At 42.5% G+C, this 24,306-nt stretch overlaps 1 protein-coding gene and 1 pseudogene across 10 annotated transcripts in view; both read left to right on the forward strand.

Moving 5' to 3' along the window:
• The window catches only part of LOC127491982 (cytochrome c oxidase assembly protein COX20, mitochondrial-like), a 36,718-nt pseudogene extending 24,609 nt beyond the window's left edge, over positions 1-12,109 (forward strand).
• The window catches only part of STK38L (serine/threonine kinase 38 like), an 86,106-nt gene that overhangs the window by 29,694 nt on the left and 32,106 nt on the right, over positions 1-24,306 (forward strand). For 3 of the 10 annotated variants that reach the window (XM_070049555.1, XM_070049558.1, XM_070049559.1), the window contains exon 2: positions 12,592-12,622. The exons of the other annotated variants lie outside the window; for them this stretch is intronic. The gene's annotated coding sequence lies outside the window, so the exon portion shown is untranslated. The remainder of the gene's footprint in view (positions 1-12,591; positions 12,623-24,306) is intronic. 10 annotated transcript variants of the gene reach the window in all.

Here is a 24,306-nt window from a genome sequence, read left to right on the forward strand (position 1 = left end):
CCGGGTTTGATGCATGGCTTTGGCTGTGACTCCAGTTTCCTGCTAATGTAGATTCTGGGAGGCAGCAGGTGATGATGGGTCCCTGCCACTTTGTGGGAAAACTGGATTGTGTGGTGGCTTTGACCTGGCCCAGCTTGGCCATTGAGAGCTTTGAGGAATGAGGCAGAAGAGGGGAGCTCTGTCTTGTCTGAATTCCAAATTAAAGAAAAAGAGATTAAATAAATGCCGATGGCTTGATGTACCACTTCTGAAGGTTAGTGTGAGGGTCAGAATGCCAGGCACATGATTAATGTCCGGGTAGTTAGGAATTATATGCTTTTTAAAAAGTTATTTATTTATTTATTTCTAAGTCAGAAATAGAAGGAGAGAGATCTTCCATCCTGTGGTTCACTCCTCAAATGGCCCCAACGACCAGCGCTGGGCCAGTCTGAAGCCAAGAGCTTCTTTTGGGTCTCTCATGTGAGTGCAGAGGCCCAAGTGCTTTGGCCATGTTATACTACTTTCCCAGGTGCATTAGCAGGGAGCTGGGTTTGGAAGTGGAGCAGCCAGGACACTAACCAGTGCCCTGATGGGATGCCGGCACTGCAGGCAGAAGCTTAACCTTCTATGCCACAACAGCAACCCCTATACTGTTGTTATTGTTGGGAGTGGTAATAAAGTCAGAGCTCTGGAATAAAATGGTGAGGGTTCAATGTTTTAGTGATGAATATCACAGCCTCACAGCTGAGAAAATCTGAATATAAAAAGAGGTAGCCCACATGCTGTGGCTGCTGTGCCAGAGCCCCGGAAGCCCAGGCAGGGGAAGCTGTATAAACTCCTAGGAATTTAGATATGGAAAACATTCCCTGTGCACGGTTCACTGGGATCCCCGGACATAGTTTAGTAACTAGTAGAATCAGAAGATCGTACGATGTTGGAGTAGAAAGATTTATCTTGGTGACTTTAGGATGCTGGTTCCGTTGCAGGTACAAGTATGCAAAGCAACAAATCCAGGAAAGAACTGCCAGAGAAGTAATTAAAAATAAGATTTATATGAAGGTACCCACCTTGATCCTGAAGGAAAACAAACCAACAGTAGTAGCAGCAATTAAGAAGTCTTAAGCATAGAAAACCAAAACACGCTGCCTGAAAAGTTGGGATCAACCACAAGAAACATTTTATGCACGATAACAAAGCTTTAAGCAAGTAAACTATGTTTTGGTTGTCATTTAAAAAAAAAAAGAGGTAATAATTAAAAGTTTTCTAATTTCAGAATAGTGTCAACAGCAGGGCGTTGTGTAGATAAGCTGCCTTTATGTGTTCAACTTTTTATTCATATAATGTTTATTTGAGGAAAAGAATTGATGCTGTTTTGTAAAAATTGAAACAGGCATCTGTGTGGTTTGTGGCACCTAAGACCGACTGAGCACTTCTCTTCGGAATGCCTTTTTTTGAGGTTCAGATTAAAATACATAAAGGAGAAGAGTCCTCTGTCGTCGTTGTCGTTGTCGTCGTCGTCTTCTTCTTCTTCTTCTTCTTCTTCTTCCTCTTCCTCTTCCTCTTCCTCTTCTTCCTCTTCCTCTTCTTCGTCTTCCTCTTCTTTCTCTTCTTCCTCTTCTTCTTCCTGGGTCAGTCTGAAGTCAAGAGCCCATTCTAGGTCTCCCACACAGGTGTAGGGGCCCAAGCTCTTGGGCCATCTTCCAGTGCCTTCCCAGGCCATTAGCAGAGAGCTGGATCGGAAGACAGTCTGCCGGGACACGAACTGGCACCCACATGGGATGCCAGCACTGCAGGTGGAGGCTTAACATACTATACCACAGCACCAGCACCGAGTCTTCTCTTTCCTACAAGTCTGCAAGTGAGTCTTGGTCTACATCTTAAGTAGCAGGGACTTAACTGTCCACCCATTGTTTTAAGAAATAGCTATGAGGGGCTGACATTGTGACGTAGCGAGTGAAGCTGCTGCCTACAGTGCCAGCATCCCATATGGGCACCGGTTCGAGTCCTGGCTGCTCCACTTCCAATCCAGCTCTCTGCTATGACCTAGGAAAGCAGTGGAAGATGGCTCAAGTCCTTGGGCTCCTGCACCCGCATGGGAGACCCTGCGGTCTCCCACTCCTGGAAGAAGCTCCTGAGTAACTCTGACTTTCAAGTAAATAAATTAATCTTTAAAAAAAAATAGCTGGGACGGGGTCTGCGTTGTGGTACAATAGGTTAAACTGCCGCCTGCAACACCGCGATCCCATATGGACGCTCCATTTCCTATCCAGCTCCCTGCTAATGGCCTGGGAAAGCAGCGGAAGATGGCTCAAGTGCTTGGGCCCTGCACTGACCTGGGGGATATCGATGAAGCTCCTGGCCCTTGCTTCGGCCTGGCACAGCCCCAGCTGTTGTGGCCATTTGTGGACTGAACCAGAGGATGGAAGATCTGTCTCTCTCTTAACTCTGCCTTTCAAATAAATTAAATAAATCTTAAAAAAAAAAAAAAGCTGTGAGAATCATTACTGATAGTGTCTAAAAATCAGGGGAAGCATTGCGGAAGGGTATAAAACTTTGCCCGAAAAAGAAGTCTACTCTTTCCTTGCTGGTGCTTTTTATCAAGCTGATACGGCCAGAGTAGGGAATTACCACTGTACCTTAGGACAGAGACCAGAGAGACCAGGTCCTGTCTTTTTATTACTGCACTGCATAATCTATACATATTAAGCACTTACTGTGTACTAAGTGTTGTGCCAGATGCTCATAACTCACAGATGATGGTTAGAGCCCATCATTTCATGCTTCAATTTCTGTACTATGTTGAAATTTGTGGTAAAAACCCTAGAGAACCTAAGTTCTGCATCTATCAAATCTTTGCTGCCTTAATACTTTGGGGAAGGAATGTGTTACCTTTATTGTACATTAACAATTACTCATATAACTCTGTTTTCTTTTCCCTACTCCCAAACTCCAGAAAACACTTTAACAGTGCCTCAGAAATCCCCACTAGTACTGTCAAGTTCAAGTCTCACCATAAACTGCTGGACCATTTCCAGATCTCCTAACTTCTAGATAAACCTGCCTGGCCTTCTTCCCCTTCCTTTGTCCTTCAGACATGGTACACAACCCCCAAAGATCAGTCTTCCTGCTCCAGCTAGTCACCTCAAATGTAAATTGCGCCAGTCATTTCTGGTTTCACATCTTTAAAAATAGCTTCATCCTCATCTTTCAAGATACCATCCAGTTTCCTTGGAATCATATGCAAAATCCTTTGGGTCTGTCCACTACTTTTTATTTTCTTTAAGACTTATTTATTTATTTGAAAATAAGAGTTACACAGAGAGAGAATGAGAGGTAGAGAGAGAGAGAGAGAGGGCTTCCAGCCGTTAGTTCACTCCCAGATGGCTTCAACGGCTGGTGCTGAGGAGCACTGAAGCCAGGAGCTTCTTCTGGGGTCTCCCAGGCACCTAGGTGTAGGGGCCTAAGGACTTGGGCCATCTTCTACTGCTTTCCCAGGCTGTAGCAGAGAGCTGGATTGAAAGTGGAGCAGCTGGGAGTTAAACCAGCGTCCATATGGTATGCCGGCACCGTAGGTGGCAGCTTTACCTGCTATACTATAGCACCAGGCCCCACTACTTTTTTTTTTTTTTTTTTTTAAGCTTTATTTATTTGAAAGTCAGAGTTACACAGAAAGAGAGAGGTCTTCCATCCAATGGTTCACTCCCCCAGTGGCCGCAACGGCCGGAGCTGCGCTGATCTGAAGCCAGGAACCTGGAGCTTCTTCCGGGTCTCCCACATGGGTGCAAGGGCCCAACGACTTGGGCCATCTTCTGCTTTCCCAGGCCACAGCAGAGAGCTGGATTGGAAGTGGAGCAGCCCGATCTAGAACTGGTGCCCATATGGGATGTCGGCACTTCAGGCCACGTGTTAACCCACTGCACCACAGTGCTGGCCCCTATATTTAAAAAAAAAAAAATGTATTTATTTGAAAGAGTTACAGAGAGAGGTAGAGACAGAGAGAAAGAGGTCTTCCATCTGCTGGTTCACTCCCCAAATGGCTCCAACAGCCAGAGCTGAGCCAATCTAAAGCGAGAAGCCAGGAGCTTCTTCTGGTGTGCAGAGGCTCAACTTGAGCCATCCTCCGCTCTTCCAGGTGTGTTTGCAGGGAGCCGTATCAGAAGTGGAGCAGCTGGGACTCGAACCAGTGCCAATTTGGGAAGCTAGTGCTGCAGAATGGGGCTTTAACCTGCTGCATCACAGCACCTGGCCCCTGTCTGCTACTTTCTTATCCCATCCCCTCTCTTGGCTGCTTTCTCTCTGCTCCTCCTACAGAATCACCTATGCACAAAGGCCTTTCAGTATTTCTACCTCCATCATCCCTCTCATTCTTAGGTTGTGTGGTCGTCATTTGTGCGTTTGTCGTCATGGTTAGAATGGATGTGGAAGGCAGTGATTCTGGGTCATTTAAGTTTAAATTATGCCCACACTTCACACTGCCTCTGGCAAATAGTACACTTTCCCTGAAAGTTTGTAAATAGATAAATAAAAGATTAAAGATACTCCCCTGTGGTCACAGTTCATTATCAGTAACATTTGAAGTTCTTAACTATTATACAATATCTGTAAACCTGTTTATAAATCCAGTAATCCTGTTACAGTAAAAGGAAACTTGGATGTCTCATCCAATCGTTTTTGTCATTGATAAATTCAAGACCATAGAGACTGAGTAACAGGCAAGACACACAGCTAACTCATTACAGCATTGTGACTGATGTCCCCTTGCCATGGTCAGCCTAAGAAATTGAAATGAGGGCAGGGCTTTTAATGTGATGATGTGGTTAAGTCATTTATTTTAGCTTGGGATTTTAAAAGAATTATTATGGAAAAATTTTAAATATATGCGGAAGTAAGAATTAGAGTATAAGGTGTACCCAACACCAACAGTTGTCAACCAATGACCAGTGTTTGCTCTGTGCTGGTACCTACTCCCCTCCAGTTATTTGTTGTTACATTGTTTCATCTGGAAATGTTGCAATATGTTGAGGATTTGTTTTCATCTAAGTAGGGCTCTCTGGTGCTCTGGAAGTCCTGATTATTCAGCAAAATCGTGAAGTCCTGTGGAAGAATCAGTGCACAAGTCTGGGGCCTCTTCTGCTGTTCTGGGATCACCTGTCCCTCTGCCCCCACCTCTACCCAGCTGTTCCCGGGGTGGCCACTTCCACTGAGCTCCTCTCACAGAGCTTCCTTTATGTTTGTGCCTGGAAAGAGTTGTGCTCAGTTATTTAAAGTCTGTCAGCTGGAGGATATTTATCAGGAGAACAGGCACTTGTTAGCAAAAAGTCAGATACTCTACTTAGGTGTTCAGGTTAAGGGACTTAAAAAAATGTTATCCGTAAGTATTAATGTTCCTTGGAACCTTTGTCATTTTTATTCTCTCAAAATGGCATTATAAACTTAAAGTTGAAATTTTTATTATGATTTATGAACATATGCATAGTCACAGAGAAGAATGAGCAGCCTTCATTGAGTTTCTGAAAAATGCACATTATCCTTTAATTTGATTTTTTTTCACAAACTTTTTAAAGTACTCCATAGAAGGAACACTCAGGTGCTGGCTGCACAACATTATCTACACTTAATATTTTGCCATATTTGCAGAGAGGAGGGCTGTCCTTGTAATCCTTCCCTTTCCTCTGTAGTCCTTGGAATGTATGCCTAGCCTGAGGCTAAGTAGTGTCTGCCTCCTTGTAAGTCAGTTTTGCCTCTTTCATTTGGTCTTCACATCTCTTGAACTATCTAGAGTATTGATTTCACTTGTTAAAATGTACAGCCTGCCAAGTGATCCCAGTTTCACGTAATACACAAAGCTACAGGGTGTGAAGTAGTGTTTTATGATTTGCAGTGCATCTGTCTCATGTGAGAAACCCCTACTGTGTTCCTCTGTATCATTTAAAGTACCAGTAATCATCTTCAAAAAGAGGGTCAGATAGTCTTAACTTCCCTGATTTTTGTGAAACTATCTTAAAACCAACTGACAGGTAAGTTTTCTCCATCTCCTTTTCCCACGTAGTCTTCTCTGGAAAGACAGATTGGCAAAGACAACTTGGAAATAACATGGCTCTGCACTATCTCACAATGCTTTAAAAATTAAATAGCTAGAGGACATATAATTAAAACATTTTAAAGCTCGCTTCTACCCCAGTCCCTCCTGACTGGCTTTCCAAGCTATGTTTAGCATTATTTTTTGCTCCTTGGAAGGACATACGGTGTTCATCCTGTTTATTCAACCAAAAAAAAAAAAAATTACATTTTCCTTCAGTGAAAAAAAATATGAATCTAGTGCTGGTAAAAATTTCTGACTCAGTAAATTTGGAAAGAACCCCGTCTTTCCACAAATAGATGAGCCCACACACTAGGTCTTCTGAGTGGACCAGTGAATTTCCGTGATGTCAGGAAACGGGGCGGAGTTGTGGATGCGAGTCCTATGGAATGGGGACTTTTCGGTTCTGTGTAGGCAAAATAAGATCAGGTCCTGCTATTGAAGAGCATTTGGGGATGTCCCACTGGGCTGATGTAATGCTGGCCACAGTTTACAAGCGTGCTGTAGACTAGCTGCAGCAAGAACAGTGACACAGGCTTGCTTACAGGGCCTCTGCCCTTTCATTGGGGTGCCCCAAATGTGAGCCAGCCTTGATTCATGGGGCAGTTTCAAAAATATTTTGTAATAAAATAAACTTATCTTTTAATCCCATTTCCAAGAACTTTTTGAAGTACCCTTGCATAAACCCAGTTGAAAAGCTAATGTGAACTGTTAAATAACTGTCACTAACTTGTGAATCACCACCAGTTAAGCCAGCACAGAACTACCAAATCTGTTGAGTCTGTTTGGCACTGCAGCCCACACTGGTGTCTCCTGTTCTCAAGGCCGTCCGGGCTCACTGTGTACACACTAGTTGTTCACATGGGTGACCTTACATTTTCAGTGATGTTACAGGATCTTAGAGTGCTCACGTCCTATCTTTTACCGTTTGAGTCTCTTCCTACTGGTATAGTGCCTGGTGAATGAGTGGCAGCTGCTTCTAGTGTGATTATGTGATGAGCCTTACCCCAAGAGTAGCTGGCTTCTTCTGCTGGGTGTGTCTTTCCCCATCTTTGCTAATCCTGAAAACCTACATGTCTTGGCAAATACTAAGTAATAGGTTTATTGACTATTATATTTTGTTTCCTGCAATCAGTAACAGACACTTTTAAGTGTGGATGCAACTTTTTTTTAAAGGAACTCTTAAAAACAAACAAACAAACAAACAAACAAAAAAACCTTACTCTTTAGTTAGAATGCCTATCTCCTGGTGGCAGAGATACCTTGGCATAGGAACTGAAGTTAGCCTGGGGCTGGCACTGGGATAGTTTAAACAAAGCTTTTCCTCTTTGCAAAGGATGATACAAACCAAAATCGCAACAGTATTTATAATTGAACTTTACATGCTGATTCTAAAATTCTTATAAAATAGTGTAAGAATTTGGGAGGAAGAAAAGGAAAAAGGGCAAGGAGTTTGCCCAACTAGGTATCAGAGTACATTATACTTGGGGCTAGCGCTGTGGCACAGTGGGCTAAAGCTCTGGCCTGTGGCACCGGCATCCCATAAGGGTGCCGATTCTAGTCCCGGATGCTCCTCTTCCAATCTAGCTCTCTGCTATGCCTGGGAAAGCAGTAGAAGATGGCCCAAATCCTTGGACCCCTGCATCCTCACGGGAGACCCAGAAGAAGCTCCTGGCTCCTGGCGTAAGATCTCTCAGCTCTGGCCATTGTGGTTATTTGGGGAGTGAACCATCGTATAGAAGACCCCTCTCTCGCTCTCGCTCTGCCTCTCTCCGTAACTGTCTTTCAAATAAATAAAAATAAATCTTTAACATACACATATATACACACACATACAATATATTTTTTTTTTAAAAAAGAATACATTATACAGCCATGCAAATGAAATAGTTTGGTTGACATGTCTTAGTATGTGACTAGATTGACTAATGGAGCAGAACAGGCTCAAAATGGACTTTGGTGCAGAAATGTAGTATTTAGCTATCCTCATGCTTCTAAGCGTTAGAGCATGTATTGTTTTCCCCCTTTGTTTTGAAAAATGTTCATTTTCTCAAGAATGGCATTTTTAGTTTTCTAGAACTGTAGGATTGTTGTTTGTCCACAAGTTTTATAATGGAAAAAGATGAAAAAAGCAAAATTTATTATAAAGCACTTGGTGTTTCCAGGAGCAAATGCTATGGGGGGAGGCTTCCCAGTTTCAAAGTAAAAGTCTGCCTGAGAGGCCAGAGGTGATGAGCTTAGGCCCTGGGTGAGGCAGATGTGGTTCCATTTACTGCCTGTGTGTCTTGGGGCTGGGGACTTAACCAAACCTCACTTCCCTTCTTCGTAAATGTGGGAAGCGAAGAACACCACTCATGTTAAACATTTCACACAGGATTTGACATAGAACTATTTTATAAAAGTACCTATAATTTTTTTTGTTAAAAAGAACTTTACAAGCACTATGAAGAGTTTTGGTTTTTAAATTCTCAGACGTACACAGGTCCTGAAGATTTCAGAGAGGTTACTTTAGTTTCAGGTCAGTTTTATAGTTCTCTTAGTGAAATGGACTGAAAGCTTAAGAACTTTTCATCTTAGAAGAAGAGAATTAAAGTATTGATTTTGGATTTTTTTTTCTTGTTGTGAGAATTTGAGCAAGATACTAGTACAGTGAAGTTCTTCGTTTTTATACACTGTGAGAAAAATAAATGAGTGTGGATTTCACTGGAGGAGAGTTAGATTATACGTAAGAAGAGCTTTCTGATTGGAAGGCTGCCCAGCGGATAAGTGGGAGTCCTTTGTCACTACTAGGAGGCTGTGCCAGAGGAACTTTCTCCGTTTTGGCAGCTCTTCTGGGGTTCCTGGGAACCCATTATGATGCAGCTTAAACTTGGACTTCAACCCCGACTCCCTACTGATGGCATTTTTGCTGGCATTCTGGTTGTGATTCCACATTGGTTGATCTTCCAGATCATACAGTAAAGCCTTTTGATACTCTTTTTCTGTTCAGAATAGTAAGTGAGGACAGCATAGGGTAGACAGTGCATATTTTAAATAACCTGAAATAATTGCAAAAGTTCCCAGCAGAGGTTATATAACTACTAAAAGGCTCACAGAGCTGTTCGGGCAAGAGGGTGGGTTGGCAGTCCTGTTTGTCCTTGAAGGATGGATGAGTTGATCCTTTTGGATTTCTTTAAAACCAGGAATTATACAGTGATTTAAGATTTACCAAGAATAGATCAGATGAGCATATGAGAAGAGACAGTAATTCCTTTAGGAGTTAGATTGACTTCTGGCTCTAGCTTTGTTGAACCAAGTGAATCTGGTCATAAAGGGTGGACCTGCTGGTTAGAAAACAGCTTTCAGCCAGGCGGCATTCGCCCCACAGCCCTGCCACTGTCTGCTCAAGAGACCAGAGTACCTTTAACCTCACTGAGCCTCAGTGGTTTCTCATTTGTAAAATGCCCACCCACATGGTGGTTGTGAAGATGAAGGGGCGTGGTGCACACAGTACTGTCTGGTGCAGAGGAGGTGCCTCAATAGGTGGTGGCTACTAGTACAGCAGTGGTGATAATGACAACAAGGCTTAGCTGAATTCCAGAGAATCATCTAAGTGGCAGGTTTTCTACTGAAGAGTGGGTTGGCGTATTTAAAAAGAAATTATATACGCTGGTCCAAATAAACAGCAAAGTCATCATGTTTCTCCTAAGACTCAGTCTTTGAGTCTTTGAGTTGTGAGATGACAGATGTGGTTTCATCCATTGACTTAGGGGAGAGTGTCTGCTTCTGATGTTGTTAGTAACTGTAGGACCTGCATGAGCGGCAGCATATTCTTTTTTTTTTTTTTCAAAGTTTTATAAGTGGAAAATTTTTAAATATTGGCATTTGATACAATTTCAGCTATTTAAAATGGGCTGTGAGTCATATTTTTCAAATATAGTTTGCATCTCTTAAAGAATGAATTTTTCGGTAGAAAAGTAGACTTAAATTAGCTTATAAAAGAAAGAAAATTATTTAAAATACATAAAATTATCCGTGACGGGAGGTGGAATGTTTGGCCTAGCAGTTAAAAGTGTTGATTGGGACGCCTGTCTCGATGGAGTTCAAGTCCTGGCTCTGCTCCCTTTGCAGTTTCCCCCAATGCTGGCCTTGGGGGGCAAAAGTAAAGGCTCAAGAATTTGGGTCCCTGCTACCCAGTTGGGAAATCTGAATTTAATTCTTGGCTCTCAGCTTCAATCTGGCCCAGTCCTAGCCTAGGCGGTTAGGGAGTGAGCTAGCAGATAGGAGTCTGTCTTTCAAATAAAGTAAGTAAAAAAAATTTAAAAATCTGTAACTCATTTAGCCAAGGCAATGTATAAAACCTAGATTACTTTGTAACCTATCAGACTAGCAACGGATAAAAATATGGACAGGGCCTGGTGTTGGCTCTCATATGACTTGATGGTCCATTGGTACTCTGTCTCTGGAAAGCAGATTGGCAGTGTGCATCAGAATCTTAAACGTGAGTGTTCTTGGACTTGGCACTTGCTTCTCTGGACATGTACGAATAGGAAATCAGAGAAAGAGTACATTGGTGATTGAGAGTGTTCCCAGCAGCGTCTAAGTATCTGTTAGGTGTTACTGGTTTAAAACTGCACACTATAGGTGCCAACGCTGCAATGCTGGCATCCCACATGGGCACTGGTTCATGTCCCAGCTACTCCACTTCTGTTCCAGCTCTCTGGTATGGCCTGGGAAAGTAGTGGAAGATGGCCCAACAACTTGGGCCCCTGCACCTACATTGGAGATTTGGAAGGAGCTCCTGGCTCCTGGCTTTGGATCAGCCCAGCTCCTGTAGTTGTGACCATTTGGGGAGTGAACCAGCAGAGAGGAGACCTTTCTCTCTGTCTGTTTCTGTCTGTCTGTAACTCTGCCTCTCAAATAAATAAATAAAATCTTTAAAGCAAACAAATAAGCAAAAAAGAAAGAGAGAGAAAAACAAAAACTGCACACTGTAGAAGGTGCAGTGTGCCATGATGGCTTAGTTTCAGAGGAACCCAAGTTCAAATCCTGGCTCCCTCACATCTGGCTGTATGATCTCACTTTGCTTTTCTCTGGGAATAGTAATGACATACTTTTCAGAGTTAGAGTTAGCATGAGGATGAAGTGAGGTTATACACATCTTTAAAAAGGATGAATGGATCTGTTAATATTAGAGAGTGTTGGCAAGATTATAAGGGAAAAATAAGTTATAGGACAGTTTTTGTGTGTCCATTTATGTTAAAACTCTGTGTGTGTGTGTGTGTGTGTGTGTGTTTATGTGCATTAAAGTTTTGGAAGAATATAGTAACAGTATTTAATGAACATTAGACTGCGTTTCAGTCACTATTCTGAGTGCTTTAACACCTCAGTCAGTAAAGTACTCAGTAAATAATAGTGTTAAATTTTCACTGGCTCTCACTGTCTCTGTGTTGTTGGTAAGGGCACTGACACCCTGAGAATACTCAGTCACTGTAAAGTGACAGATGCAGAATTCAGATTTGGGCAGTCTACCTCCAGTTTGTCACTCAACAGTAAAAACTGGTGTTGTGGGAGCTAAGATTGTGAGATCCCTCTCCATTTGTTATTTGTCTATTTCTGGAGAGTTTCTCATTTCCCATGAAGCATTTTACTTTCATATATAGGAAAAAAACATGTTTCCAGTGTGGAAAGAAAAATAAGTGCATTTTTTTGGATTTTAGAATTCTTTTTTCTTTGGTTCTTGAATACCTATGGCAAATTCCACCTGGGTTTGCTTTCACACTGAGTGTCCTGTGTGAGCTGTGTCCCTGACACTAGATAGTGACGGGATTTTTGGGGCATTCACTGTGGTGCACAGTTTCATAGGAAAGTAATTATAGATAAATACAAGATGCCAAATCATTTCACATCACTTAATGCTGATCTGCTTCTGTGATTGAAATATTGGTAGCCTTCAAGAGGTATTTAGTCATGACACCTTGGTTTCTAGAAAATGTCATTCTCTGGTCACCTGAACTGAAAAAAGCAGGTCACAATCAGTTATTCAGTTCACAGGTGCGAAGCCGTGGCCTTGTGCTAGGTGTGGGTTGGCATTAGCTAACCGATACCACGTAGACCCCGCCCTCAGTGTTCTGCCCAGCCTCTCTGCAAGGCTCGGACAGGGGCCAGAGCTGCCTCTGCTCCCCCTGGCGCCAGTGGCCTGCGCTGCTGTGACTTTTCCAACAAACAGCCACATGTCAGGCCTCACATGTTTCGCGAAGTGAGGGAAAAGACTTCACAGTGCTGGTGTAGTAGTGTCTATCACTTTATGACAGACACAGCCATCTCTATGTCACTTACTGGTGGCCAGTCTTGCCTCTTGGTGAGCTCAATTTGCCATCTTTAACCTGTGGTAGAAGCCAGCAGAGTGCTGGCTAGAGTGGAACTCACAAGCTGATTTATGTGAGGGTTTGCCAGGGCACGTACTGAATTACAGGATATCCTTTAGGGCAACCAGCTATGCAGCTTACTTATTAATCCATTTTAATTTTTTTCCTCCTGTATTTGTTTTCCAGATAATCCAGAATTGTGTTCTAAAGATAACAGGTGAATAAAATGGTATAGTTCTGTTCATTGCTTGGGTAGTAACCTGTTTAGCAATTAATGATAAGGGTCATTAGCACTTAAAAATTTGTTTCTGCCTTAAAGTTGTTACATTCTGGTGTCTGCATGTGCTGGCTGCCTCTGGTTTTTCTCACAGTAGCTGAAGTCACGGGGTCAGTGTGTTTCACACAGTGTCTGAGTGGAATGAGTCACCTGATGCGTCTGATTTTATTCGGGAGCAGTTTTCTTTGGTTGCTTATAATGGTCAAAAAACTCTCTTGGGACTTAAATAGCTAAAAATAACTAAAAGTAACTCATAACTACTTAAGTCTCAAAACAGTAAGGTTGATGATGTCATGTTTTAATTTTGGTCTTGTCTAATCTTTGGCCCCCCAGAACGGCAGCTGTTTCTGTCTCTTAAGTTGGTAAATTAATCTGATGTTTTTCAGAAGATACTTTTCCTTTGAAAAAGAAGAACAAAATAGCATGTTAATTTTAAAATTAAATAATAAATATAAAAGGAGTTAGTACAGTTGAGAAATTCATGTAAGTCTCTCCTGAAGCCATTCATTGTCACAGAAATGGGCTTTGGATGTTTTAAATGAATGGAAAAATTAAAATTGTTTATATTTGAAATTAAAGCCTTGTGTTTATTTGGAGAATGTGTATCTTACATTTTCTTTCTTTCTTTTCTTTTCTTTATTTATTTATTTATTTTTTGACAGGCAGAGTGGATAGAGAGAGAGAGAGAAAGGTCTTCCTTTTGCCGTTGGTTCACCCTCCAATGGCCGCCCACCACGGCCGGCATGCTGCGGCCGGCACACTGCGCCTATCCAGAGGCAGGAGCCAAGAGCCAGGTGCTTCTCCTGGTCTCCCATGGGGTGCAAGGCCCAAGCACTTGGGCCATCCTCCACTGCACTTCCCTGGCCACAGCAGAGAGCTGGCCTGGAAGAGGGGCAATCCGGCGCCCCGGACTAAAACCTGGTGTGCCGGCGCCACAAGGTGGAGGATTAGCCTATTGAGCCGTGGCGCCGCCCTACATTTTCTTTCAAATGCTGTCCATTTTCAGGTCTCATTTTTTGTGTAAATAAATATCTGTCTTATTAGAAGTTTACTTTTAAGAAGCTGAAAAGCAGGTGTTCACAGGTGACCGAGCTTTTGTGGTTTGCCAGACCGGGGAGTTCCTGCCTCTAAGGTGGCTTCCAAGCTCCATGGCTCCGCCTTTCCCTGTCTAGGTGTCTCCTTGCCTCTCCCCACCCCTTACGACTGTCTTCCTGCCTTGTCCATTATTGGCTGTGCTCGGGTCACACCACACCTTCAGCTTGTGGCACAGCATACACAGTTGGGGCTTTCCTGGTCTGTGTGTTTTGTATGTGTGTGTGTGTGTGTGTGTGTGTGTGTGTGTTTTGGTATTTTACCCAGCTGTTCGCTCCCTTCATTCAAAGGAGTATAGGGGAGGGGACGACTTAAAGCTAGAGTACCCACAATGCCTCTACTGTCTGCATTTTTCTGTAGTCTTTGTCTTCCCTTAACTAAGACTTGAAGGCAGTTTCACTAGGATTTGTGCAGCTGTGTTTTTTTGATTTTGACATCACCAATAGGAAAGCTGTTGGAGAAGAGAGCTGGCGGAGTGAGCCTTCTAAGTACGCACAGGGCTAAGCCGCTGAAAGCCGGTCTCCCCAGAAGGAAAGAAGCTGTGACCAGCAGCTTGCTTCACGTTCCCCCTTTAGTGTCCCTCTTCTTCTTTAGTTTGGTTCCATGACACCCAACTCTTTGTATTATTTTCATAATCTTCCACTAACCAGAACTGAGATTTTGGTACTCAGGAAAATGCCCCAGTGCAATGGTGCCTGAAACTCATCTCTGCGTGTTCAAAGTGGAAGTTGACTCCCGTTTACTCCCCTGCCTCCAGCATCTCACGCTGTCACTCTTAAATATGTGTTTTCTGATTTCAGTGGGTGTTTGCACATAATGGGAAATTCATTAAAATGATAACGAAATTTCAATAACCCGTAATTTCACAACATAATTTAACCTTCCCTTTTTAAAAGAAAATACAGTTGAGTTCATATTGTATCTGAAGGTAGAACTTTGTATCCTACTTAATTATTTCACATTATTTCTCACGCCATTAACATTTTTTTGGAAAATATTCTTCATGTTCCGTCTGTGCTGCTTAATACTTTCATCAGTATGTCAGTCATTTTACCTAATTTTAAATGTTTGATTTGTTTTAAGCTGTTTGCTGTTTAAAATGATGCTTTGACTTTTAAAAGCTCTTTACAAACTTTTGCTGAATTTTTGATTATTTCCTTTAAATGGATTCCTAAAGATAGAATTACAATGCCAAATGATTCTTGATGCAAATTACCATATTCTTTTACCAGAAATGGTTATGTTCCTGTAAGTTAATGGGAGTGTAGATGACAAAGGCATCCTCCAATTGTGGCTACTTTGATATTGGGAACACACTACATTATTTTAAAAAGGTCCCTATGTCTTTGATTTACCAGTAAAATTGAACACTTTTTGTATGTTTTTGCCTAGTATTAATCTGTATTACTTATCCATTTATTTATTACTCTTCATTGTCTCTTTACAACTTTATGTAAAAAAAGATACGTGAGCTTTACATGTATATTAATATATTTCATTTTAAAAGCATATTATTGTCCTTTTATACATACTTATAATATACCCTGTTATTTCACAGTGTTTCCACTAAAATTTTTGACTCTAAATCTTGTTTGCTATGCACTTCTACATATTTGAATCTCCATCATCCATGATGGATATGTTTTGTTTTGTTTTTTTTTTTTTTTTTTTGACAGGCAGAGTTAGACAGTGAGAGAGACAGAGAGAGAGAAAGGTCTTCCTTTTTTCATTGGTTCACCCCCAAAGTGGCTGCCACGGCTGGCACACTGCGCTGATCCTAAGCCAGGAGCCAGGTGCTTCCTCCTGGTCTCCCATGTGGGTGCAGGGCCCAAGCACTTAGGCCATCCTCCACTGCACTCCCAGGCTACAGCAGAGAGCTGGACTGGAAGAGGAGCAACGGGGATAGAATCCGGCACCCCAGCCGAGACTAGAACCCAGGGTGCCGGTGCCACAGATGTATGATTAGCCTAGTGATCCGCGGTGCTGGCCAAGGATATGTTCTAAGATCCACATCCACCCCCAGTGGATCCCAGAAACCAAGGATAGTACTAAACCCTTATTATGTGTTCTGTGTTTTCTCCTATACACATATACCTATGATAACGTTTAATTTTTAAATTAAGCACAATAAGAGGTTAACAACAATAATCATAAAACAGAAAAATTATAACAATACGATGTAATGAAATTGCTAGCATAACTATCTTGTGCTTTGGCGCCATTAGTAAGTAAAATAAGGGTTCCTTGAGCACAAACATGGTCATAACAAAACAGTTGATCTGGTAACCAAGATGGCCCTTAGGTGACTAGCAGGAGTTTAGCACAGAGTGTGGGTGCACGGGACAAAGGCTCAATTTATGTCCCAGGAGGGCACAGTGAGATTTCATCACACTACTGAGAATGGGCACAATTGAGAACTTATGAATTGCTTTTCCTGGAATTTTCCATTTAATATTTTTCCAATGGCAAATAACTGACACTTCAGAAAGCATGACCATGGTAGGGAGGGGGTACTACTGTGTGTGTTATTCCAAATCTTGGCAGAACAGCACCTAGCATCATTTTTCATTGTGATGATTTTCTTTTAAGAAATTCTGTACCCTCTTAAAGACCAAGTGATCTTTCATCTACATTTATTTTCTTCTAATTCTTTTGACATTTAATTTTCTTTTTACTTCCGTTGCTTCCCTTCCTGCCCGCCTTTAGTCTTTATCTTCACCCTTGGAGCCATTTATAATTTACTTTGTTTTTTGAAATGAAATGAGCATCTGACTTTATTTTTTCCAAACGGATGCCCAGTTGTTGCAATATCATTGATTCTTCCCTCTCTCCCACAGTCTGTGATGAGGTTTTGCCATAAACAGCCAGCATAACTTTTTTTAAGATTTATTTATTTGAAAGTCATAGTTACAGAGAGGCAGAGGCAGATAAAGAGACAGAGAGAGAAGTCTTATGTTTTGAAGTTAGCTGATAGGTTTGGTTGAATGTCTTCTGCCGACAGAGTCTAGTGCATTTTTAGGTAGGAATGTGATGGGACGCGTCTTGGTTTGGTGGCTAAGATGCTGATTAGGTTACCTGTGTCCCACACTGGAGCACGTTGGTTCAAGTTCTGCCTCTGGCTCCTGATTCCAGCTTCCCGCTGATGTAGACCCTCAGAGCAGTAGTAATGGCTCAGCTAACGGGATTCCTGCCACCTAGAAGGGAGACCTGGATTGAGTCCCAGCTCCTGACTTCATCCCGGGTCCAACTATGACCTTTATGGGCTTTGGGGGAGTGAAACAGCAGATGGGAACTCTCTGTCTCTCAATGTATTAATTAGAAGAAAAAAGGATAGATGGCTCATTTTCAATATTTTTGAGAAATACAGGTTAATACCTTATCTAAACACTGTTATGTAAATAGGACAATTTTTAGGTAAAATTGCTACTTCTAATTTGTTTACATTTGGTTCATAAATGCTTTCCCTTCCTATTGCAAGTTTTAAAAAATAAATTTAGGTTCAGAGGAACTTTTAGTAGTAATTTGGATCAACATAACTCAGATAGCCTGCCACAAATTATAGTCTTATAGGCTTTTGGGAATTCAACTAGTGAAGTATATTCTTGTCAGCGGGAAAAATGTGTGTTTCTAAAACAGTTTTGTAAACCAAAATGACTTTGTTAACTTCAGCACCCCAAAGTCTTCATTTCGCATCTGTGACTCAAAAAGACCAAAGGCATCTGAGCTTCTGGGCTAGCAAACTGGGCAGACTCCACATGGAGGGGTTATATTAACTAATGGAAAAAACAGCTCTCAACACCACGCACAGTAAATAGATTGCAAGTAGACAGAATGTGTTTGTCTCGCAAGAATCACTCCTTTTTTTTTTTTTTCCCAGAATTTATTTAGTTACTTGAAAGGCAGAGATAGAGGGAGATAGAGATAGAGATAGAGGGAGATAGAATCTTCCGTCTGCTGGTTTACTTCCCAAATGGTCATAACTGCTGGGGCTGGGCCAGGCCAAAGCCAGGAGCTGGGAATTTCTCCCAGGTCTTGTGGGGGTGGGGAGGGGGAGCAGTTGGGCCTTCCTCTGATGCTTTCCCAGGCCATTAGCAGGGGCTGGATCAGAAGTGGAGCATGCATGACATGAAATGGTGCCCATGTGAGATTCTGGCATCACAGGTGATGGTGACTTAAACTGCTGTGCCACAACACCGGCCCAGAGAATCACTCTGAAAGAGAAGTGATTTGTTCCCTGGAGCACCATTTTGACCCCTAGACGTACCCCTCCTACCACTGTTAACTTTCAGTAAGGCATCTACTAAGAGTGTTTTTGTATTTTTCTTTTAAATGTCAAGTTTTGGAAATTGATAATGTACTTTTTTTTTAAGTGGAAGAGATAAAAATGACATTTATTTTGCTTATTTTGAATGGCAGAGAGAGACAGAAAGAGTGATCTTCCATCTGCTAGGGCTCAGCCAGGCTGAAGACATTCCGGGGACTCTGAGTGAGAGGCAGGGACACAAGTACTTGAGCTGTCACCTGCTTCTTCCTAGGGTGCACGTTAGCAGGAAGCTGGATTTGGGGCTGGAGCCAGAAGTGTGACCCACACATGCTAAAATGGGATGCTGGTGTCTCAAGCGGCATCTTAACCACCTTGCCAGATGTGCCTGCTCCTAATATGTACTTTTTGGTATTATCTTTCCTGTTTCCATTAATAGCAATCTAATTTGCCGAATCTGGAAGGTTCTTAGACTGGGAGAGATGGGAAATATCTATTAGAGATTGAATTACAAGCCAACTTCTTGGACAGCAACCCAAGGCAGGAGGGATGAATGGGAAGATTGAGCAGGAAAGGGAAGAAAATAATTTTTGAGCATTTACTTTGAGCCGGGAGATATTTTACAAATATTTTCACTTATGTGTTGATGGATCAAACTTGTGATGAGTCTGTGGCCAGGCACAGGCTAAGTCCCTTTTCCAGATATTTTCATAACCCTCAGAAATCTTAGTGATACACATAATGACTTGAAAAGCACACATGCAAGCCAGCCATTATCTTTATTTCATTCAAAGAAGAAATGGAAGCACAGAAAGTGTAAATAATTTACCTGTTTAATTACATGGTCGCAGAGCTACCAAGTAGCTGAACCAAAGTTCTGAGCCAGCCAAGGTTAGTCTCTCCTTGCTGTTGGGAGCATCACGGTAGCCCTGTAAGGTGGGCAGCTGTTACCTCCTTGAGAGCTGTGGATCCTTCATCAGCCCAGCTTACTTAGACAGGATCAACCTTAAACTTGTCTTTCCCTACCAAGTCAGCTTTGTGTCCTTTCTGTTGTTGATGGTGGCCTCCCTCCCTCCAGGCCTGAAGTCTGAGCCCTTTTCATCCCGTCTGCTGCTGCCTTCTTTCAGGCCCCATTATTCTGTACTGAGCAAAGATCTGTAATCACCAATGCTCTAAGGAAGCAGCTGGTCACGAGCCAAGTGAAGGAAACCGATCAAGTGGGCCTAGAAAGGTGGTCTTGCAAGGGGACCAGCTCTCTGCTGTGTGTGTCTGTTGCGAGGCAGGACTGTGAACTTGCTCTTGACAGGTCTGATTTTTCAAGAGGAACCAGAAGTCTGAATCTCCTTGTAAAATCTTCTGATTTCTCTTTTTAAAAAACTATTCTTTAAAAAAATTATTTGAGAGAAAGAGAGAGAATAGAGAGTGAGGGTTTCTCTCTGCTGTTTCACTCCCCAGTTGCGCATGGTGGTCAGGGCTGGGCTGCAGCAAAGCCAGGAGCTGGGAACTCAGTGCAAGTCTCCCACGTGGGTGGCAGGGACTCGAGTACTTTAGCCATCATCACTACCTCTCAGGGTCTGCATTAAGAAGAAGTTGGAATCAGGAGCCCTGGCAGATGATGAAACTCAGGTACTCGTAACCATTGCCTGCTAGTCTGAATGCCTGCCCCCTCATTTCTGAATCACAGCACAAGCCAAACAAAATATGGCAGCAGCTGCTTGACTTCAATACTTTCCTATAATCTGTGCTCCCAGCCTTTCTGCCATCCTCCCTATCCTAGCATAACTGGGGCTTGTTAGGAGGGTTAACTGCATTAAAACATACAACTTTTTTTCAAAAGAGTTCTTGTACTTGAGTAGCACTCAGTACATGTTGTGTGTTGGCTCTTTTTCTGTTCCTTAAAAACCACTTATGTGCTGTCTGATATTTTGACATGGCAAAAAGGTATTTGATCATCTCCTGCCATTTCAGTCATATACTCAATCCATTCTGCACACTCAAGCATGTCTGTTTCATGCCTTAAAGCAGGGTCTCCCCCTGTGGGGTTCACTTGAGTGCTGGCTCTTTCCACAGACCCCCTCCTCACACAAAACGCAGCTCAAGCATCTCCTCTTGTTAATCCTTTACACTTCCCCTTGAAGCACTCTCTTCTCCCTACTTTGTATCCGCCTAAGATTGTGAGCTCCTTAAAGGCAGAACTGTGTTTGATCAGCTTTTCTGTCTACAGTGCTGGCACTAGCTGATCTCAGCTTATCACCATTCATTGGCAGTCCTGTAATGTGAGTAGTGAAAGTCAGTGCTGGGACTCGAACCCTCACCTGGAGCTGCTCTGTGTTAGGGACCCAGCGTATGCAGTATTTGATCTGAGTATTTGTAGCCTAGGACACTAAGATTGCAGCTAATGATGAATTTGTGAAATTTTTTACACTGTAAGGCAATACAGCAGTGCTAATGATAGCCTTTCATCTGAAAGTTAGTATGTGAAAATTATGGTGAAACTGAAGTAGACAGGCATACAGGTTAAAATTGATTAGCTTTATGAGCTAGAAGACTACACCTTCACCACGCCCCTGTGTGACCTCATGCCCCTATCTGGCCACACCTGAGTGTCCACTGGCCAATCAGGTTAATTAACCACTCCCCTTTGAAAGTGGGTTAAAAGCCTGGGATCTGCTGTGTCCAGCCCTTTTGCTTCCTTTCCCTGGCCTCTTGCCAGTAGGGGTCTGGCTACAGCCCTGAGCCTCCAGGGTGAGTGGCCTTTGGGCCACTCACCCCATGCTTCCTGGCTTAGATGCTCTTCCACGTGGCTGGTTCCTGGTACTCAGTATGAACCCAGATCTACCTCTCTCTTATAGATAAAGCTCTCACTCTCCTATGCATCTTTTGCACTAAATAAAAGCTTAAAATGTATCATGCTGCCTCGTTCATTTATGCTGGTATTCAGAATTCTTCTCTGAATATTAGGCAAAAACCCACACAGGCTTATTAATATTGGGAACTTATTAATAAGCATATAGTGATATCATATGGCACCCCAAATTCCAATAACATGTGGCACCCCAGATGGGACTTTTGGGGAACTTTAAGGGACCACCTTCCGGTATTATATTTTAGGGGGTCCAATTCCGATCTCAAAACTATTGTCAAATTGTGTGTTTGCCCAGTCAGGTAAAACAACTCTCTTTTCCTCCTTTAGAAGTTTGATCGTAAATGATTGTAGACAGCACATCTATTTATAGAAGGTCTGACTGCCAAATTCGTTATCTCCTTTCCCCAGGCTTGATAAACTCAAGAAAGTTGGACTTCACATTGGTAGTGTCTCCATTAGTGAATAGGGCAGTCTGGAGAAAACACGTGAACAGGAAACTCAAGGGCACCTAGTGTTGTTTTTATCAGTCCAGGAATTCTAGACTTGCAAATTGTATCCTGTTCTCTTCCTAGCTATGTGCAGAGCTGTAATGAAAGACAAAGAACAGTGTTAAATCCATTAGAGGAGTGCACTTACAATATAACTAGTGCCAGTCAACCAGATCCCTGTTTGTAACATTTAATCACTATTTAGTTTTGCATAATTTAAAACGTCCTTAAACTTATGTCTGTTTCGAAGGAAGGAGTTTTTTTTCCTTGTCTTTCTAAGCTAATCTATTAAAAAGATTCAATTTAATCAAGACTAAGGGTGGGATTTTTGGCTTTTTTTCTGAAAATATATATCTTAAGGTTTATTTCTGAAAGTTAACGTAATACCAAAGGAATCTGCAGTTTTTATCTCAAAGGAAACTATATGTAAGACCTATATAGTTTAAAATCTATTGAATTGATTGCTCACATAAATTACAGAATGCCTATTGTGTGTGCAGCACCCTACCAGGTGCTATAATGCTTTTATTACAAACACGAATAGACAGATTTTGTCCTGATTTGGTTTTTGCACAAGGCATACGTACATACTTCCATATGTAACTAAAAGGGAAAGAACATTGTGATTGTGACTGTATAGTATCTAAAATTAGTTCTCCATTACTTGACATGCATTTCTGGATGTTAAAGAAAAATTCATGTCTTATGGTAGAAGAAATACCATCTTCCATTTACTCCTCTTTCATAAAGATTGTGGGTTCATAAATATTTAAATGACCAATCTGGATTGCTGTGCAGATTGCCTTTGTTTGGAGTGGTTTTAGGCTCTCTAATGCTTTTTTGTTTCATAAAAGTTTGAAAGTTTTATGTTTGTAGTATTTCTGCTGCCCTGGCCCCTTGGTTCTGTGTGGGCCTGGGGGAATGCGCAAGCAGGAGAGCTTAGTATCACTGGTCATCTCCTCTCACTACTTTCCAGGGTGCACACGGCCCCAGCAGTAGTAATCAATTTTTTTTTTTTATTTCTTCAGGTTCCATCTTATTGTGATGCCATTGAACCTGTAAATTGAATGACAGCAGTTCCCTTTGTTTTGCTGCCATGCTTATCAGTCTTCTGACCCTAAATAAGGCTTTGCATCCAGCTTGCCTGTGAGGATAGAACACATTTGCCACCAGATGCAAGTGCCTGCTGCTTGTTACTTGGTTTCTTATTACTTGATCAATAAATTGCCATTCTGTCTCATATTGCAGTCTTCTGTGAAGTGGCTAGGATAAAGTAGCCTGCAGAGTTGGATTGCCTCGGGACACTGGCAGCTGAAGGCCAGCCCTTGCACCCTGGCAGCCTGAGCAAGGTTCCGCAAGGCTCCTTGGCAGCCAGTCAGCCCCTCCTGGCCACACCCTGGTTCCAGCATCCATCTTCCTTATGAACCAAGTAACTCCAGACTTGATGTGTCCTTTGTTCATGTTTTCTCAAGAGTCATAAAAGGCTCCCCCCCCCCCCATCTTTGAAAGGAGTATGTAGGTCTTGGACAACTAAAGCTGACCACTTTTTCCACTTAGATCTGGCAAGCCACCCATAGCTGCAGATGGTATTGTAGCTGCAGGTCTTGTGCACGTTTTCCAGTTCGTTAGTACCTTCCTGCTAGAATAAAGGCAGGGCACTGTGAAATCCTTAGCAGTTGCTCTTGGTTGGAACTTTAAGATCCTCGCCTCCCTGCTCCCCCATGTTTGTTGGAAAAAGTAACAGGCATTCATTTACTAATTTGAATTTGAGAAGTATCTTTGAAATAAAGCTTCATGTGCCTTGAAGGAGTTCCCTAGAAGGCTGCTTCCGGCTGTACAGGCCTGTGGGCCTTCTGAGGATACAGAGTTTGTGTTAGTGCGTTAACGATGTTGTAAAATGTTACAGTAAGAAAACTTGTTTAACTTTGTGTCGTCTGGCTTTCTTAAATCTCCTTGACTTCCTCCACTGTATTCCCTTCTCCTACTCCTAAGTGCAGATGAATAAACGTGATTCGGGGATGTTTGCTGTGTACCGTCCCTGTTTGTCTTTCTTTCTTTGGCTTCTCTGCAGCTGAACCTGCAGCAGAACATGAGGCAGTGCTTCTGAGATTTCCAAAAATGGTTTGGCAGTGTTGCCTTTGGTATCATTTCAGTAAAAGCAGCTTAGGCCTTAGGAAAGCACTTGGTTATGATCGTGCTTGTATTTAATCTACTTTTATTATTTATTATTTTAAAAAGTAATATTCAGTATTAAGGCATTTATTATAAAAAAAACTAGATATTTAGAATAATATTTCACATTTGTGTGAGTCATTGTGGCTTTCTTGTGTATTGCCCATGTATTGTCTGAGGTGGCCTTAGACAGTCTAGGCCTGTGAACTAGGCAGAGCAAATGTTAAAATCCTGTCTGGTAAATAATGACTTGAGTCCAGAATGTGCTAGTGGTTTGAGTAAGACCATCTGTAAGGCCATATGATCTCAGCCCTGAAGTCGGAGTCCTGCCTCCGCTGCTCACTGGCCACGTGGCTTTTCCAGGCTTCAGTACCTACTGTGGGGCTGTTGTGAGGAGGAACCCTAACGAGGCGTGGGAAGTCCCCTCTTTTAAGTCCTCAGGAGGAAAATAATGAATAAAACCTCTGGGGCTGGCACTGTGGCTTTGCGGGTAAAGCCACCGCCTGCAGTGCCGGCATCCCATATGGGCTGCTCCAATTCCCATCCAGCTCTCTGCTGTGGCCTGGGAGGGCAGTGGAAGATGGCCCAAGTCCTTGGGCCCCTGCACCCACATCGGGGACCCAGAAGAAGCTCCTGGCTCCTAGCTTTGGGTTGGCACAGTTCCGCTGTTGCAGCCAATTGGGGAGTGAACCAGTGGATGGAAGACCTCTCTCTCTCTCTCTCTCTGTCTCTTTCCGCCTCTCTG

Source organism: Oryctolagus cuniculus, chromosome 9, assembly GCF_964237555.1.
Source record: "Oryctolagus cuniculus chromosome 9, mOryCun1.1, whole genome shotgun sequence".
In the NCBI taxonomy this organism is placed as follows: domain Eukaryota; kingdom Metazoa; phylum Chordata; class Mammalia; order Lagomorpha; family Leporidae; genus Oryctolagus; species Oryctolagus cuniculus.